At 32.8% G+C, this 20,047-nt stretch overlaps 1 long non-coding RNA gene across 1 annotated transcript in view; it reads right to left on the reverse strand.

The window, feature by feature from the left end:
* The window catches only part of LOC125934198 (uncharacterized), a 39,459-nt gene extending 20,136 nt beyond the window's left edge, over window positions 1-19,323 (reverse strand). The window contains exon 1 of the long non-coding RNA XR_007461266.1: window positions 19,222-19,323. This is a non-coding gene — a long non-coding RNA (uncharacterized LOC125934198). The remainder of the gene's footprint in view (window positions 1-19,221) is intronic.
* Window positions 19,324-20,047: the final 724 nt, after the last annotated feature.

Consider the following 20,047-nt stretch of genomic DNA (forward strand, 5'->3'; position numbering starts at 1 on the left):
CTAAATTCAGCCACAATTTCTCAAACATACTTCTAGAGTGGCCGTCATGATTCTCTAAATAGTGGCTAACTGGGAATGAACAATTATAGGGTGGTTTATAAAATTGTTCCACTGAAAATTGTGCATCTTTAACCCTGCACAAAACTGCCATGTTATGGAATTCACAACTCAGTTGTATGTTTACATAAAATAGTCTAAAAATAGTATCACTCTTCAGTAATGAAGATGAAGCAATTGAATTCTCAGTGGGAGCTTAGACATATAAATTTTGTTATTTGTCATCACAATATTGGTTTTTAGATTTAGGAACCAAATACTTTTATTTACCAAAATGTATACTTAATATCTTCTGATGTGATCAAATTATCATAGAGTAGGAAGTTTAGTATCTACTTCCACTTGGCACTGTATTAATATCTGGGGCATAATGTTTCCCCCCAAATATTTTATTTACCAATATGAACTGATTTTAGTCTATATTTTAAATTCTTTTTCGTGGAAAAATATTTTGAAAAAAATTTATATGCTCTAACATAGTACACTTTATTCCAGATGGGCAAAGTAAAGAAAGAATGCATCGACTGGCCATGTTTCAGTCACAAGAATCTACATCAAGGGATTTGGATGAATTATCTAGTTATTTAATAGTGTTTTTCTTTCATTTTAGTTGAAAACATTTTTAGGGCAATAAATAAACATAATTTTCAACAGGCTTCTTTAGAGAGAGCCAACAGGTGTACATTAATTTCCCCCTCTCCATTTTGATAGTGGATGCCCTGTATTTATCTAATGTTCATGGCTCAGTTATAGTTCATCCAGGACTCAGTTCTGACCACCAATGATTAGAAAATAAAATGAAGAAACTGATGTATATTCAGTGAGTGAGAAGATTTAAACAAATCTAAAAGAAAGGTTAATTATAAAATGATAAAATAAATAGATTAGTACTGAAATGACCCAGCATTAGGAAAAAACTATATCCAAGTCAAATGCCATTTCCTTGGTAAAGTCATCTTGAACTTCACCAGAAGTACTGGGTTATTCAAGAGTTCCTTCATAACATCTATTTGATCATGTTTACCACTTTATAAGACATATAAGAAGCTGTCTTTTGGGTTTAATACTATTTACTTATCCAGTTATGTACCTGTTATATAAAAATTACATGTATTCTAATATTTAATATGCACAAAAAATTAAGAAAGCTAACTTATTCCTTCTACCCCTCTCTTCCTGTCACCCAGATTCATTATCCTGGAGCAATTATATTGTTAATTGTTAACAATTGTTGTTGTGCAATAGTCAAATAAAATACATCCTTATAAGAAATTATTGAACCATTGCAATATGTTGTATTAAAAAAAAACTGTTTGCAGCATTATTTATAATCCTACTTGCCCTTCCAAAAAGGTATTATGCCCATCAAGAAGTGAATGAAGCCTACTTTCCTTATGTTTGCAAATGTCTGTAACTTTGTGAGTGCTTCAAAAAATAGAATTTGATTGAAGTAACAATGTAGTTTATGTAACTAGGACATAAAATGGGATGAAGCTTTAGTCTGGCTCTTTTAGCACACTTGCTTATGGAATGCAGTCACCATGTTGTAACAATTTCTGAAACATAGAGAACCACATGTAGATATTCCAGCTAAGATCCCCATTTATCACTCATAGCCCTTATCAGCCTAAAACCACTATCAATCGCCAAAATGTGAGAAAACCTGTAGATAATTTTGGTCCTAGGCTTTGAGCTGCCCCAGCTGAATCCAAGTTGAGTAGAGATAGGATACAATGAGTACTGCTAAAATTAAAGACTCTTGAGCAAGATAAATGCCATCATTAAATTAGATCACTAAGTTTCAGAGTAAGTTTTGACAGTTATGGTAATCAGAATAGTCATGATGAAATAACTGGTATTGGATTGTGTCTTTCTGCAATAAAAATTGTAAAACTAGACAATATTGAGAACAGGAACAACAAAAGGGTATCCCCTTTAACTATTTTTATTTCACATGGTATTGGAATTCATAACCAGTATAATAAGGCAATAAAATGAAATAAAAATCAACATATGCTTATTTACAATTAATGACTGTCTACAAAGAGAATCCTATGGAATCTCCAGAAAAGTTAGTAAAATAATCAAGTTTGTAAAAAAGAATAATTTTCAAGAGCAGCAAGAATCATAAAATACCTGAAGATGAACACAGTGATTGGATGTGCAGTACTTATTCAGTGATAAATACAAAATATTACTGAAAAAAATTAAAAGCTTAAATAAACTTTATTTATAACAGGATCATGGATTTGAAAGCTCAATATATGTAAGATGACGATATGTCCTAAAGTAGTCCATAGATATAAAATAATCCCATCAAAACTCTAGCAAATTTTTTTCAAGAAATTAAAAACTGACTCTAAAATTAACGTTAAAAGGCAAAGATCTATAAGAGCAAAACAATCTTGAAAAGAAAGATCCAATGCAGCGGTCTGTCATTACCTGTTTTTCAAAACTAACTATGAAGGCACTATTAGAGTACCTTTATATTCTGTGGTCTCTACAGAATAAATCCACATCCTAATATCTTTTACTTCATTTGGAAAAAAGGCTCTTTTCAGGGGAGGTTAACTTAGAGATCTTGAGATGAGGAGATCATTTTGTATTACTTGGGTGGGCTTTCAATGCCATCACCATTATCCTAATAAGACTGAAACAGAGGGAGATTAGACAAACCAGAGAGAAGAAGGCAATGTGACCACAGAGGCAGAGATTGGTGTGATTAGGCCACAAGTGAAGGAGTACTGACAGAGACCAGAAGCTAAACGATGCAAAGAATGGATTCTCCCCTAAAGGCTCCACATAGAGCATTTCTTTGCTGACACATACATCTTGACTCAGTACAACTGACTTTGGACTTCTTGCCTCCAGAACTGTGAGAGTAACTTTCTGTTGTTTTAAGACCAAATTTATGCTAATTTATTACTAAAGACAAAGGAAAATAATACAAATACGATATTCAAATGCAAGTAAATGCCTCCAAATGGATCAATGGAACACGACAGAGAATACAAAAAATTAGGCCCATATTTATGTGGTCAACTTTTTTCAAAATAAAGGTCAAAGCAAATCAATGGAAAAAGAAAGTTTTTAAAATAAATTGTGCTGAAATAATATACTTTCCACACAGAAAAATATAAACTTCAACTCCTATCTCATACCATACACAAATATTAATATACGATAGATCATAGAACTAAATATGGAAGGCAAATTTAAAAATATTCTAGAAGAATGCAGCATATATATAATGTAAGAAAATAAGAACAACTCTGAAGTACTTAGAAAACATTATGCTGAATGAAATAGATACAAAAGAGTAACTACTTTATGTTGAAAAGAATCAGAGTAGTGTTACCTGTCCAGGAATATATATTCTGGCATTGACAGTTGTATTTCTTCTTTTCTGATATTTTTGCCTTAATATTTTTAGTTCCTAGTATAATGTTGAACAGAAAAGATGATAATAAACCAATTTTGTTCCCATTTTTAGCATCAATGAATTAAATATTTAACATTGTAATAAGATGTTCACCATACAATTTTTGTAAATATCCATTATCAGGTTGTTTCATTTTTGTGTTATCTTCTCATTAATTTTGTTTTACTTATCATTAATTGATAGATACAGAATTAATTAGGCTATCTCTTCTTCAGTGACTTGGATAACTTATACCTTAAAGGCAATTTTCCCATTTCATCTAATTTTCCAATTTTGTTGGCTTAATAGTCTCATATTTTTAATACCTATTAAGGTCTATAGGATACGTAATTTCTTGCATTATTGATTGGTGTTTTCTCTCTTCAATTAAAAATTATAACATTTTTGTTGAACTTTTCAATGAAGCAAGTTTTAGCTTTGGTACTCTGTTATATTTGCTTTTTGTTCAATTTTCTGTTTTGATCCTCTTTTTCTAACATCCTGTGAGGGACTCTGGTCATTTATTTTAGATCTTCCTTCCTTTCTAATAAAGACTTTTAACCCTATAAATTTCCCTATACATGTAACTTTAGCTGCATACCTACACATACACCAGTAAAGGGCCCTTTCACAAGGCAGCAAGAAGAGCTCTCACCAGACACTAAATTTGCTGGCACTTTCATTATATATATATATATATTATATATTAATGTATAATATATATATTAATATATATTACATATTAATATATATGTATATATTTTAATCTGCATTTACTGAACAGTTTCTTTCTACTCTTATTTGTTCTTCATCTGACCTCCTCTCCTGTTGTGTAGGTCTGGAGTGCTTAAAAAAGTAGTGTTCTTCCAGTAATATACTTAGTAATGCAGCATATATACAATGTAAGAAAATAATAATTTTTCACTTGTATTGGAATTGCATGAAGTAGAATGTATCAGAAATCTCATATTTGTAGGGCATGAGTCTATAGCATTAAAACAAATATTGAGGGGGCGCCTGGGTGGCTCAGTCGGTTAAGCTTCTGACTTTAGCTCAGGTCAGGATCTGTTTGTGAGTTTGGGTTCCACATCAGGCTCTGTGCTGACAGGTCAGAGCCTGGAGCCTGCTTCGGATTCTGTGTCTCCTCTCTCTGCCCCTCTCCCACCCACATTCTGTCTGTCTCTCCCTTTCTCTCTTTCTCTCTCTCTCAAAAATAACATTTTTTTAAAAAGTTTAAAAAGAAACAAATATTGAGTACTTAGAGTATGAACTGAATGTTTTATATTCAATACAACGATATTACAGTTTATCATTGTATTATGAACTCATTGGCCATTATCTATTTGTTGTTGGTTTGATATAAAATACTGACACTGACAAAGATAACACACAAAATCAATTATATAAGTAATGCTGTAGAATCAGCCATGATAAACTAGCTAATTAGTAGCATCGGTACAGCCAACATTTAAGACATCACAGCAAATGAAAATCGGAAATGCCTGTATTTTTATAGCCTAAGTGAAAGAATCTTGGTAATGGTTTAAATTTCACAATAATCCTGAATATTTGCATGATGTTTCCAGTATTAAGTTATGAACCTGAATGAACTTTTTTCTAAACTTGCTTCTCTTTCATAATAATAATAATTTAAAATAAATTTCAATTAAATAAGCTAGAGGAGAGAGCAAACTATGATTTCCATAAAATTGTATTATGAAATCACTGTACTATGAAAAAGTCATCATAAAATATGCCAATGATATTTTAGGAAAAAAAGGTATTCTTTAGCTGTGTTGAGCTGTGCATTAATAAAATCATTTAACTATTTTTTTTTTTTTACTTTGTGAAGTTTGTGGTATTTGTAACTTGTGACTTACTTTCTCATTCCTAGTTCTTATTTTTATGTAAATAAGTATTTGGAATTTACATTCTTTTCCTAAAAGGACTTCACAAATTGCATCAGCTTCAGGTACCTCAAAACCTGGATGGTCCTTTGCCTGTGTTCATACAAAATATCAATACTAACAATTAGCATTTGTTAAGAGCCAGAAAGAATATTATCTTTTCTATTGTTACAGTTGAGTGGACTGAGTCATAACCACATTTACGCAGATAATAATTGAATTGACTTCCAAATACAGTCCGTATCTGTCTAACTCAAAAGTCTGAACTATATTGTCACTATACTCTGCTGCGTCTGATACACATGAATACCTGATTGTTTTCTGTTGTTTAGGTTTCTATTTTTTTCCTCTGTATCATTTCCTCTGCTTCATGTACTCTCTTGCCCTTAGGGCCTTGGTCCTATAACTATTTAATATCTGACTCTGGTTTACTGACCTCAACTTGAGCCATGTCCTCTCCCTGACTGTTAAATCGAATATATCTTTCTCTCATTTATGTGCATGAGAAGAATGATTTCTTTCATACTCATATTAATTGAAACATGCATTTTAGTGCTTTGTCCTGTGTCTTACTTTCTACCATGTTATTCTCTTTCCTGTGTGACTAACATTATTGTACGTTTTTCTAGTGTTACACATTAATCTATATCCATGATATCTGGCTCCTTATATTCCTTATTTTGCCAAATTGGAGGGAACACTTTATGTTTTTGATAAGCTTGTGATTCTATAAATGCATGGAGGCAATTACAAATGTAACATAATAAATGGTTATAAAAAGTGGGAAAAACCATAATCGACAGGTTGATAGTATTAAGAATTTGCAAGTTATTTTAAAAACTGGCAGTAATTTTATTAACATGATATGAAATTTCTTAAAACTGCCAGTAAAGGAAAACTATATGTGAATTGTTAAGATACCACTGAAAAAATCTTGTATCTTATAGGAGACCATTTTCCTTAAGTAAACCTGACTATTATATTATAGACTGTCACAAATATCTCCCATCAATATTAATTATTAATAGATACTCTTTAATTACTTGCTAAACTATAAATAACTAGCTAATTCTTACAAATTAGAGGAGTTATCACTATCCCCATAGGACAGATTATGAAATTTAAAAAACCTGGCATATTAAATTACTTTGAAAAATTCTGTCTTAAGTGTCAGAATAAACTGTCGAGCATGTGTTTGACTTTAATTACCATGCTCTTAACCACTGTGATGTCCTGCCTTCCAGTTACATTTAAGTGTTCTTTAGAAAACAGAGCTGATTTTAAAGGAAACCAATCAACATAGACAGAGCTCACATACTTCAAATGATACTGCCTAATGTAAATATGAGGGTCTAATCATTCAAGTCTGCTCTTTTGCTTACTTAGGAGGTACAGAAATCAAAATTCACAGGGCATATAAATCACTCAAATCTAACATAAAAAATAAAATAATTCTACTGGAAATCCATGGTATATTGTAGGTAATGAGCAATCTCTCATTAATTTGTAAAATGTGATATGTAACTAAAATAAAAGGAAAAATATGAGCTTTATCAAACTCGATACAAGAACTAATAACAATTTGGAAATAACACAATAACACAATAAATTGTGTGCCATTCAAGGTTTCATGAAGTAAATTTAAATTAAAAAAAAAAAAGTTCTAGTTTCATTTTGGAAATTCTACCAGAACTAGGGTTTTATTGGGTAGATTTGTCTAAAATCTGTTGCAGGAAAATATATGTGGTATATATTTGTGATACACATGAGTATGTGGGTGTTACTTGGTATACTTATCTTTTCCTACCAGAATATATATCCCTTTGGAAACTATTGGGTTTTCTATGTTTTATTAGTCAGTTATGCATTAGCATCTATAAAACTATGCACATTATATTAATTGGATAAACTGTAGAAAAGGAAAATCTTTGCTACTCTGGCTCTACTTAGTTTTTTCAGTTTTATTCATTTACATAAATTTATTAAGGGATGAAAATTATTTTAAATCTTAAATTAATATTAAAAGTATTTTTAAAAACTTTTTAAAAGTTATGTTTTTTAAATTTATGTTAAATAATATTACAGACCACATTCTAAAAAAAATTGACAGTGGGTTAAATATGGGGAAATTAGGGGCGCCTGGGTGGCTCGGCAGGTTAAACGTCCGACTTCGGCTCAGGTCATGATCTCATGGTCCGTGAGTTTGAGCCCCGCATCCGGCTCTGTGCTGACAGCTCAGAGCCTGGAGCCTGTTTCAGATTCTGTGTCTCCCTCTCTCTCTGCCCCTCCCCTGTTCATGCTCTGTCTCTCTCTGTCTCAAAAATAAATAAATGTTAAAAGAATTTTTTTAAATATGGGGAAATTATTAACTTTGTGATAATTCTGATATCAAATTTCCTGCTTATTTCATTCACTAAGTTGAGGATCAAGCCATGGGAGGAAGTAAACCATTTTTCTCTTCTTCGACTTAAATGTCCATCTTTGTTACCTGATTGGTTTGCTTGCCAGAATTAATTGACAAGGATGGCACTGGAAACATTATGCAAATTCCATCTGGTGGCACGCTGTAAGGTGAATTGATAGCTATAATACTGCTTAAGTATGCAATTCCCCAAATAGAAATATGCCATAATTTATTCAGATTTCAGAAGTACAGTAATATTGTACCAAGTATTTTTACATGGAAAAGATTCCACATAAAACCTTTGATTTGCTTCTAAAAGCAGCATTTTTTTCATGGTGGTCCAAAGGCAGTGTTGACCAAAATATTATACTTGAGGTCATAGCATTTCCACATTCATTCTGTAGTGTCCTGAAAACCCTACCTATGTTTATACAAACAAAGAAAACCCCAATTTTCCAATTATGTGAAAGGCACATTCATTCTGCTAAGCATGTTTGCTAGAATATAGTTGTGAAAATTAGTGGCAATAGCCATAATGTCTGATTAATAATCTTTCCATGTATAACTGTGGTGATCTCATTTAAAAGTCCAATTCTCCCAAGTGGTTTTGTATAAATTTGAAAGGTATGCTTTATTGTGTTCTAGAACATGTGTAGAGATAATATTTTAAACCATAATTACAAGATTAAGTACATCAAGTTAAAGTTTTATAATTTTCTTCTAATTGTATATAGGTGTTTTTTTTTTCCTTATCTTTACTCTGAATATTTTCCCTCTGCACCTTTTCTCTTTTAAGGACCTATGGTGGGACTAGGCAAAATTTGAGCAGGATATTAATTTCCTTTCTATTTTTTTCTATTTCTAATTTTTTTTAATGTTCATTCATTTTTGAGAGAGAGAGAGAGAAAGAAAGCATGAAAAGGGGAGGGGCAGAGAGAGATGGAGACACGGAATCCAAAGCAGGCTCCAGGCTCTGAGCTGTCAGCACAGAGCCCTATGTGGGCTTTGAACCCATGAACCATGAGATTATGACCTGAGCTGAAGTCGGATGATTAACCGAATGAGCTACCCAGGTGCCCCTATTGTCTAGGATAATCTCTGTAGTGGTTGCATAATAAATATTTGGTGAATTAACTATAAATGAAGGAGTTAAATATTTTTCCATATATAACATGATGTAGGTAGTGATCTATCTGTTTGAGGGACTTAGTAAATTTTACTGGGTAAGGATGACATTTGGGTGGAATACCTGTCACTGAATTTGTCACTTTACCATCATGGGATCATACCTATGTCCATGAGACAGAATGCTGAAATGAAAATATAAATAAAGGCTAAAAGAACTTTTGACCAAATTTTAACAGTTTTTCAGTACTTACATAACAATTTCTTCAATAGTGATGAGGAAAGGTATTCAAGGCTTATTTCACCATCAGTTAACTTAACAGCAGTTCACAGTTATAGGTGCTCTCAAGACAGATAGCCCTTCTGGGCTACAAATGCATGAGGTTTATGATGGCGAATTTCAAAAAATGAGTGAGAGGATCAAATCATGTCAGAAACAATGTTCAGGAAACTGACAAAACTACGTAGAGAGAAATTAGAGAAAGCTGAGAATTCTCTAAGAGAGAGTTGGTGAGCATTGAGAGAGCTGCTGCTCCCATTTTTTTCTCTCTCTCTCTTTTACAATTAATGTAACCCATTTCCCTCAATTCAATAAGATGTAGAATTCATGAGCAATTTTCATTGTTAGAGTGGAAACATCTACCACATAGATATTAGAAGAGTTAATATTTTATGTTACCTACTTTGGAATAAGGAATGCCAAGCAATAAAATTTGACACTCAATCAAAAATTGAAATGATGAAAAATACTTGTAGCTCTTAGGATTCTTCAAAAATGTAATGTAATTAAAAAAAGGACAGCATATGTCTAAACATCTGTGTTCTTTATACAATAAAATATCACTTTATGTAAGTTGTTTTGAGAACTCTCTAGTTATTTGGTCAATCAACTATTTAGTAATTCTCTGGGGTTTCACAGTGAAAGGATTCTTCATTGTTCTTATGAATTTCTACATTTTAGATTCATGAAATGTCTTGGCATCAACTACAATCAACTTTTATTTCTAGACTGAAATGTCTATAAAAACCACTTTGGGAATTATGTTTTGTTTATTTTTAGTTTAGATGCTCATATGTTTCATAAAGTATTTTACTTCAGTTGGAAAATATAAAAATAAATTACAAGTAAATATTCAAGTAATTTTACAAATGAATTTAGAAATTTTGATTGTGTTTCAGAAGCACAGGATCAGTAATAACATTCTTTAAGTTTGATGCTATTTCATTTATATAGTGTCCCACATACGGAGTCTCAGAAGAAGCATAACAAATTTCAAAAACTCTATGTCATAGACCTAGTAAATGACAGATCCTTGACTCAAACTTAACTTCTGACTCTCTAGCATCCGTCATGTTTCTCAGTTTTTTTTTTTTGTTAATCTGCTTTTGCTATTTTATTACCTATTTATATAACATAAGGGAAATCATTTAAAATTATAGTTTCTGCATATATGAAAAAGGAAAAGTTGGGGTGCCTGCATGGCTCAGTTGGTTGAGCATCCGACTCTTGATTTCTTTTCAGGTCATGGGATCAAGCCCCCCTGTCTGGCCCCACGCTGAGCATAGAGCCTGCTTAAATTATTCTCTCTCTCTTTCTCTCTCTCTCTCTCAAATAAAAAAAAAAGGAAAAGTTTTGTTTGATGATCGTAGAGTTCTCTCAAAGTCTGAAGTATATTAAGATGACACTGATTCATTTGTATTTCTTTGTTTATGGGCCTGAACAAAGCCATATTAAAATCAATCATTTGCTAAATAAATAATAACAATATGTTATGTTAATTTATGGGGCAAAAAGTCCTAACGAGATCTAAAGGGACTTAGAAGCACAATGCAAAAAAAAAAAAAAAAATGTGCCAAGAATTATAATTATGTTACTAGCATTGACAATAAGTGATCAGCCAAAGGGAAAAGAAAAAAAAAAAGGAAAAAAGAAAAAAAGTCCTGTATTTTGTTGAAAAGCATCTTTCTTAATGAGGGTTACTTATTGGGTTTTCTACACTTAGAATTATTTTTTAATATCTATGTCTTAAACATTTCCTAAAGGTAATATTTATAGACTAGTTTTTATTTTCAAGATGTTCTCACATATTTGATCTTGTTTCATTCTATTAGAACACTCTGAATTAACTTGAACAAAGGTTTAACTTTATTTTGTAGGTGCTGAATTTGATATGCTGAAGAAGAATGTGTGAAAAATATTCATGGCTGCTTAGTGAAAGATGGTTAGGTAAAAAGCGTGTCTTATAGCTACTAGAAACTCTTCTCACACACAAAAAATGCACTATGATTTTTCCTTGAATGATGGCTCGATATTTGATGATTATGACTAACAATGTACTTTTACAAATCAAATAAGATAATAGTTAGCTTTGTGAACAAACCTGAAAATCATTTCCCAAATGGAACATTTACTTCTATTGTTAATATGCAATGCTTTTATAGTAACTGTATTTTAAGTCTTATTTTTATGAATGTTACACTACTACATTTAAGAGTATAGAATTATTATAGCTATCCCTAAGGAATGTAACCATTGTATAGCACAAAAGTTGTACTGGTATTTTAAAGACTTAAACTTTAAACAACAAAGTCTTGATTTAACAAATTGAATCCTCAACTGGCTCTATGATACCTGAAAAATATCATTATTGGTGTTTGCAGACTAGGTCCCTGGACACTGTTAATGAACAATGATACATTGTACATAAGCTTTGGAGAAAGGATGTCTGTGTTTAAGAGATGATTAACAAATTCAGAGAGTAGCCTGAATTTAGGAAATATCTGGCTCCATATGATCCGCTACTATTTTTCCCTCAGTACAATCATTTTACACCATTTCTGTGAACCATTTAGCTAGAGCTTTTTCCTCTCTCCTATCAGCGAAAATCTTATCAAATGAAATGAGTAAGTGGCTGGATAAAGATGCCTGGGGTTTCTTATTTAAGGTCAGTGGCAGGGCGGGGTATTGTTACATTGCCATGTTGTGCTAGGCAAGGGTTTATTTATAATCTAGAGCACACACATCCACAAACAGCTTAAATCCCTGCTCTGTTCCCAATAAACATTTAACATATTCTGCTCCATTTACAATAGGACTATAATCACGGCTGTAGATGCTGGATCACCAGCGCTGCACAGATAGGGGAATACAGAGATATTGACTGTATGATAGGTGAAACACATCATTACAGGTGTTTGCAGAAGACTGGATCCCTCGCCACTTCTAATGAAGCAATGATACATTGTACATAAGCTTTGGAGAAAGGATGTCTGCACTCAAATGTTGGTGCAGCCACTGACTATTTCAGTTAAAGCCGAGGGTCATTTTTCTCACATTCAAAAAGAACGATTCCAACAAGATTATTTCTGAAATCCACTGAAATTGTAAAATTCAGTGACTTCTTGTATCTTAAAATTTAGTATTATAAAATAAGTCACTTTTTTCTAATTATCCTTCACTGAAATTGTAAAATTCAGTGACTTCTTGTATCTTAAAATTTAGTATTATAAAATAAGTCACTTTTTTCTAATTATCCTTTCTTTCAATGTTCAGTGTACGTCAGTAAATGTTGTAAAACGCTATATAATGAAATTAAAAATATAATTTATTTAATCTTCTTTGCTCAAGTTTAAATCAGGAATTACAGCCAACCTTTTCTTCTCCAGCTGTTTTTGGAAGCAATAAGCCTGAAAATACCACTCTTGTGGTTATCAACTATCACGTATGCGTAAAAATTTCTAGTATATATATATATATACGCACTAGCAAAATTTAGTAAGCAGATAACCAGGGTTATTATCTTTCAAATTATAAAAAACATTTGTCACATCCCACATCATAGGGATTTTTAATATGAATGCCTGTATTTGCACTTAGATGGCCTGGCCAAAGAAAGTGCCAGGCTCTGCCATTACAGATATAACAAATGTCTACAATATTCTTAAGATTTGTGATGTTGTAAGCGTAAGTGTAAATTTTGAATAAATGTATGGAAGGTCAACAATGCATATTTAAAAATAGGTAACAATCCATACATTTAGCATTGACTCATATTGCAACTTGATGGTTTGATTCATTTTTGTCCATTTTTTTAAGAGTTTAATAATCAAAATATATCATCAAAATTTTTTTTTCTTTATATAAAATTTAATTAGGTGGAACTAAAATGAGAATAAGGCTTCAAGACAATATATCTTTTTCCATTGCTCTACGATGTTTCAAATCAATTCACAACCAAAGCAAATACTAGCAAATTTGAATTACATCTACAACTCTTATTAACCTTCTAAATGACCTATAATTTCAGTTCAATTATGTAATAATTGTGTGTAATAAAAACTTGAATATGGAAAATAGAAAATAAGTCCTCTCTATTACTTAAATAACTTCATAATGTTAGAATATGAATATACATATAATATACATATTGAATAAATGATAACTACATACATAATTATATACACATACACTAAGTTATTATTTATTCATCTTTCAGAGAACATTTCTGTGACTCCCCCACCCCCAAATGAATTTTGGATTGTATGCAGAATTTTACACAATGCTAATTTAACACAAGTTCATTTGGGTGTGATTTTCCCTCCAAAATGCTTCTAAAAACTCATTTCCAGCATTAAGACAGTAAGTAAGAAATTTGTAATCATGAGTATCAAGGAGTTGGTGATGTCAGAAACTGAATTCAAAGGCCTGTTAAGGCCATGCAGTAATGTTTATCAATCAAAAAGTCAGATATCAGAAAATAGGGATAGGTGAGTTCTGTGATAAAAGTTTTGTGTCTGCTCTTCTTAATGCCGTTTCCTCCCTCCCCCCACCCCCAGCCCCAAACTGCACTGTACTTGAGCTGGCCAGCATATGACTCTTTTTGCCTAAGGGCTTTCTTTTGTTACATTGAGATGCACAGATGTGCTAAGATTAAGGTTCCCTAGGCAAGCCCTCAACCAATAAATGAAGGAAATTTGTGCACCAGTATTCTGGCTCCCTTTCACATGGAAGGAATAGCTCTGAGGTGCTTGCTGTCAGAATTCACCAGCAAGATTAAGCTCCAATTACCCACAGCAGAGGCTTGCTTGCTAATGCACCCTATGTTGGATTTTGGCTCTTTTCCCTTCTGTCTCACTTCCACTTTCCTTGCCAGGGTTTCTTGGATCACCACTCAAATAAACTACTTGTATTCAAATATTTGCCTAAGGATATGCTTCCAGGGGAACTGAAAACTAAAATATCTGTCTAAATGTGTTTGAATTGCAATAAACAAAAACCTGTAAAAGGCAAAATAAAACACATGCATCTCCTAATCATTCTAAGTCTTTACTGGAAACTTTCAATCAGGACCTACTCACAGGGTTCAGTCAGCAGGCTTAATTCCATTTTTAACTGTGGTCACAGAAGAGGTTGAAGCATATCGGCCCAGTATGATTCAAATTGGAGTCATTTTTATGCTAGTATATCCCCAAGCCTACTGGTTTTTTTTTATGCTTTTATGACTGAATGCCTAGGAATGAGGCAATTCATGAAACTGTTATGAATTTTAGTTTAGAAACCCTAAGAACAAGATACCTTTCTTCTGTATATTTTTGATAAATCAAATCAATCTTGACTTTAAGCATTTATTCCAACAGGAGAATGGGACATTTAATCTGCACCATTATCATTAGTCTCCCTTAGCATGAGGGCAGAACCCGGTTTCTTAAAGCCAAAATGCATCATGATCCCCTCCAGTTGTCAATTTAATAGGCAGTGATGATATCCCCTTTATTCCAGTAACTGCGTCCTCTTCAAGTCAACTGTTGTTCATGTTTGGGTTACCACACTGTTTAACAATGCTCAGATTTCTAGAACCTTCCCACATACCACAAAGACACTAAGAGGTCCTGCCAGAGAACAGGTGAAAATCATGGAGGAGTCCTAAAGAGTTTTGGGGTATTTCTGGGAAATTTCCTTTTGGTCTGAGGAAATTTCAAACTGTCTCAGACTCTTTTTCCTCTTCTTTTGTTTCCTTCTCCTCTTCTTCATCTTCCTTCTCCACCTAACGTCCTTTGCCTCCCATCTCCCATTACCATTGCTTCCATCACCATATTCCCTCTCATTTCAGCCTTCTTCTCAAAAAAAAAAAAAAAAAAAAAAAAAAAAGTTTATAATGAATTACAAGGCAGATAAGAAAGTACCCTGAAGTACATTTTTGCATTCCGTGTGGGCACAAACTTGCCCAAAGGTTGAGAAACATATACCTTGCGAGTAGGTTTATCAACAAGTAAAAAGAATATCAAAGAAAAAATATCTTAATTCATACTTCAGCATTTTTCTTCACTATAAAGTTAAATGGAACCCAATCTACATTATAAATTAATGTTTGAATTTAATACTGTGTATCCAAAGTGGGGTAATTATGATAATAGATTAGCATGTTGCACTTAATAAGAAGAATTTGCTATTTCTCTTTAGTTTTTATCTTGTCATTTTTTTTTTTGTTTTCTTAACAATCTATATGATAATATACATTATATGTTGGAATGGTATTCTGAGAAAATGTGATCATTTTGTTTTCTTACTACTAGGAAATACTAAAAAGTAAAGATAAATCTTCAGGAGCCTAAAAAATATTTTTTTCTACCATGTTTTATCCCAGGTCTTAAGAGTACTGAACACAAGACTACAAATTGAACCTTACTACTTACAGATGGATATATAGATAATTTCCTGTAAATAGATCTTCAAATATGTACCCTGGACTGCTACCAAGATATCGTGGTTACTCTACAGTGGTGAGCAATTACAAAGAGACCCTAATTGTCATGGTGATGCTTTTGTTCATAATAGTATTTTTGGCTTTTTTAATTCATGTTTTTGTTAATATTTTGCTGAGTGAATCCATGGGTTAAGTTTTCAGAAATCCATTTCCTGATGCACTGCATGTCTAAAAATGTATTTTTCCCCCCACACTAATTATTTACTCAAGCCAAGTATAGAATTCTAGGTTCAAAATCCTTTTACCTCATCACTTTGCTAAGGCTAGTTTGAGTTTCTTTACTTTCATTCTTAAGCTCTGAATTTTTTTTAGAATGTTACTGCTATCTTTAATGAGTGGAATTTTTATTTTTTCATTATTTCATTTTTATTTTTTTACTTCTAATTTTATCCTGAATAAAAGCATATGATTTAATTTGGTTTACCCTAAATGTAGAACCTAACACAGGGACCGAGATAGAGCTAGTTTATTCATTAGATAATACTGGGAAGCAAGAGTAAGGAAGCAGAGAGCATGAGACAGAAAGGGGGAAAGGCAGTGTAGGGTATATTACTGAAAATGCTGATGTAGCCAGTGGGTAGTCAATTCCATCAGGACCTCTGAGAGACACACAGGCACATCTTATGACTTTTTGTCTAAAGGCCAGGAGGTTGTAATATCTTCCCATGGCTTCCACCCTCTACCAATCTCCAAGTGTTTTAATTCCCCCGAATTTCCAAGATTCTCTTATATGGAGCACAAGAGCTCCTAGAACTTCCAAGAAATACTGAGACAGGAAAAGAGAAGAGATGTGCATTCGTCAGGTAAAACTTGGTCAGCATACCAAGCACCACAACGGAAATCCTAGGTGAGGGTTTGACAAAGAGAACAAAAAATTGTATAGTTAAGTATATGGTTGAAAAAGTAACATGAAACTGTTACTGAGATCTAATTGATCTCATCTCTCTCTCTCATATCTCAGGGGTTGCTGGGCTCAGAAAAACAGCACTAACAAATTCCCAGTTGCTGAGGGCAATGCTCATCTGTCATCTTAGACCCATTCCCTTCTTTACTTTATCTACACTTTCAATCTACTACTCTTGTATGCACCTTAGCAATGCCTAGAAAAAGTACTGTGTTTCTTGACCTTCATCTCCCCACTCTCCTAGGTGACCAGTTGTATCACCTTAGACTTTTGCACTTAAAAAGTCACATCCTTTAGGTCATTGTTGGTCTCACTTCCTTTCATCACCAAGAAGGAAAACTTATCAAAAGAGTTTCCATAAGTTCTCACCATCATCTCTACTATTAAAAGATAAACTGATGAAAATTGAAAAATTTTAAAGTTTGATTGAGCAAAATTGATTCAAATCAGGCAGCATCTAATCTAGCAGATAGAAAGGAGCTCCAAGGAGCTGTACAGAATGAAAGACTTTTATAGGCCAAGGGAGTAGGACAAGGAAGTTGCACTAGGCAATAAAGGAGGTTGGCTATTGCAAGGACACTTTCCCTTGGGAAATGGAAGGGGTCTATCAGGTGGATTGCCTAATTAGTGTTGATCAGGTGATTCTTGACTGACTGGTTTAAGATTCCATTCCTGGGAGAGTAGAAACTGTAATTATGCTAAGTCATAGTTTGGTGACATGGGTCTTAATATAGGCGATTCCTTTTGAAGCCTGTTGTCGTGTTTTTAATATGACACACTTTTATTATTTGTGGTCATAGATTTGTCTCCTTTCCTTCTATGAGGATGAACCACCTCAGCTCCTAGCTAAGGTCAAGCTCTCTACTTGGTTGCTGTATGCTGTTGGGGAAATACAATTACAAACAAAATTTCCTGCCAATCCAGGAAATCTCTTCAAAGAGAAAGAAAATGGTTTTATTATTGAAAAAGCATTAAACCAGAATGTGATGTATATCAGAGGTAGTCTGCTAAAGACAGAAAGAAATTATCCATTTACATAAGTCAAACAGACACAATCCATTAGATACATCTTCATGACAAACTATTCTTAACTAGGAGGAATTGATGGCACCATTGGTTACACATAGTTCATCCTAAATTCACCTGGTAATTATGACCATCTGTGTTAGCTAATTGGCTTTATCCAAAGGAAAAATAAACTTCTATCTTTATGAGAGAAAGTGGTTTTGCAACTTGGAGTGAGGCACCGACTGAAGTGAAGCCTATCTTCTCTCAGAAACTGGGAAATAAGGGCTTTATATTCCTTGATGGTTCTATCTCAAAGGGAAGCTTTCCAGGCCCCTGAGAAAAACATTCTTGACTGTGAGACCAGCAAGAGTTTCTTAAGCTTTTAAATGATTTACATACATGTATCAAAGGGGCAGAGAAAGAATTTACAATTACCTAAGGAAAATGCTACCTAAAGAAAATGTTCCAAGAAAAGGAAAGAAGTGGGGAATTTCCTTCCCTTTTTGCATGGGAAAAAACATTACTTTCACTTTGAATTTGTTTTTACCCTTACAATTCCATTCCTTCCTTTCTCAGTATCATCAGATTCTTCTATTCTCTGGACTGTTCCCATAAATATAAAATATGCTGTGATTTCTCTCAACCAAAGAATTTAAAAAATTAAAAAAAAAAACCTATGTGCTTTTGACTCCACTTTCTATCAATGTATAGTCCTATCCTTTTCTTGACACAAGATTTCTTGAAAGAAATTTCTGTATAATCTGTGTCCAATTTCTCTTTCCAGGCTCTTTTGAACACACTCCACTTACAACAATATCCATAGTGCTGTTTATTCATCTTTCTTTACTTATCAACAGCATTTAACACATTGACTAAATGTGTGTGTATATTTATCTGTATATATGTATATATACATGCATAAAATCATACATATATAATCATACTTCACATATAAATGCACATATGTGTATATATATATATATATATATATATATATATATACAATCATATTTCTCTTGCCATTTTAATTTCTCTTCTCATTGGAACTCATTTCTTCATTTGGTTCCTAGTTTGCCATACTAATTTTCCTTCTTTCTCTAGTGAATATTCCTCAGTAAGCTTTGCTGGATTCCCCTCTTCAAAATCCCAACGTCATAACACTAGAGTCTTTCTGTCCTTGAACTTAGCCTCTATCTATATTTACTCCTTTGGTAATTTTATGTGTCCCTGGCTTAAATACTACACACAAACATATACTAATTATTTATAAATTTCTACTTCTAGCCTAGATCTCTCCTTTTATTTTTTTTTTATTTTTTAATATGAAATTTATTGTCAAATTGGTTTCCTAGATCTCTCCTTTTAACCATAGACTCATGAACCCCAATGAATATCAAACACACACATAAATTTAACATACCCAGAGCTGATGTCCTGATATTCCCCACACATCTGCTCTTTCCACAGTCTTCCATGGTTTTGTAAATGGTAAACCTGATCTCCAGTAGCTCAGGTTCCAAATTTGGAGCTATTACAACACCTCCCCATCATCTCCTATTTTTCTTTTCCTCCTTTATTTTTCTCCTTTGTTCTTATGACTAGACGATATGTTGGACATTTTACATGCTTACCTTGATTACTTTCTACTCCTTCGGTAGAAAGTAAATTTCATAAAAAATATTTTCTTCATCATTACATTCTTGTGTTTGATCCAATGAGTACTCAGTAAATGTTGAATTAATGAATAAAAATGAATATTTTCTCCATTAGACAAATTTTATCTTTAATTGCCTGGATGCTAAACTACAAAGGAATAAAGAGGAAATATGTTGAGCTACTAAGATGGATGAATCTGAGGTTGAGAAATCCAATTTAATGAGTTCTAAAGTAGATTTATATAGCATTACTAATGAAAGTTATTTCGAATTTAAAATGTCCATGCCTGTTCTTGTACCTGGAATTTTCATTAGTTGGATTATAACTGCAACTGATCAAGAGAAATTTTGGTATAGAAAATTCAATCTCACCAGTTAAAATACATTAAGCTTACTCAGAAGTATTTATATCCTCTTTACAATAGGTCATTTGCAATATTTCATAAATAATGTGCTCTCACCAGTATTTTTCTTTTTCTCCCCCACTCCTGGGCTTGCTAACTTCTCTTCTATTATGCTTCAGGTAATCTTACTGGCTCTGACAATTAATTTTTTTTCCCCAGTTCTACCTTCCTTTGTGATAAAAAGAATTGAGTTTTCCCTGGAGTAAACTGCGAGCGCTGTAGGGAATAACTGTCTTCACTTCAGACATCGGTTGCTCAGAAAAACTCTAGACTGATATCTCAGCATGTAGACACAATTGTAGATGTTTCTTTAATAATCTGCTTGTGTTCTCTGCACCAAGCAAGGAAGGCATAATCTTTAATATCTAAGTAGACAAAATTATATTTATTTACAAATC

Source organism: Panthera uncia (assembly GCF_023721935.1).
Source record: "Panthera uncia isolate 11264 chromosome A1 unlocalized genomic scaffold, Puncia_PCG_1.0 HiC_scaffold_16, whole genome shotgun sequence".
Lineage (NCBI taxonomy): Eukaryota > Metazoa > Chordata > Mammalia > Carnivora > Felidae > Panthera > Panthera uncia.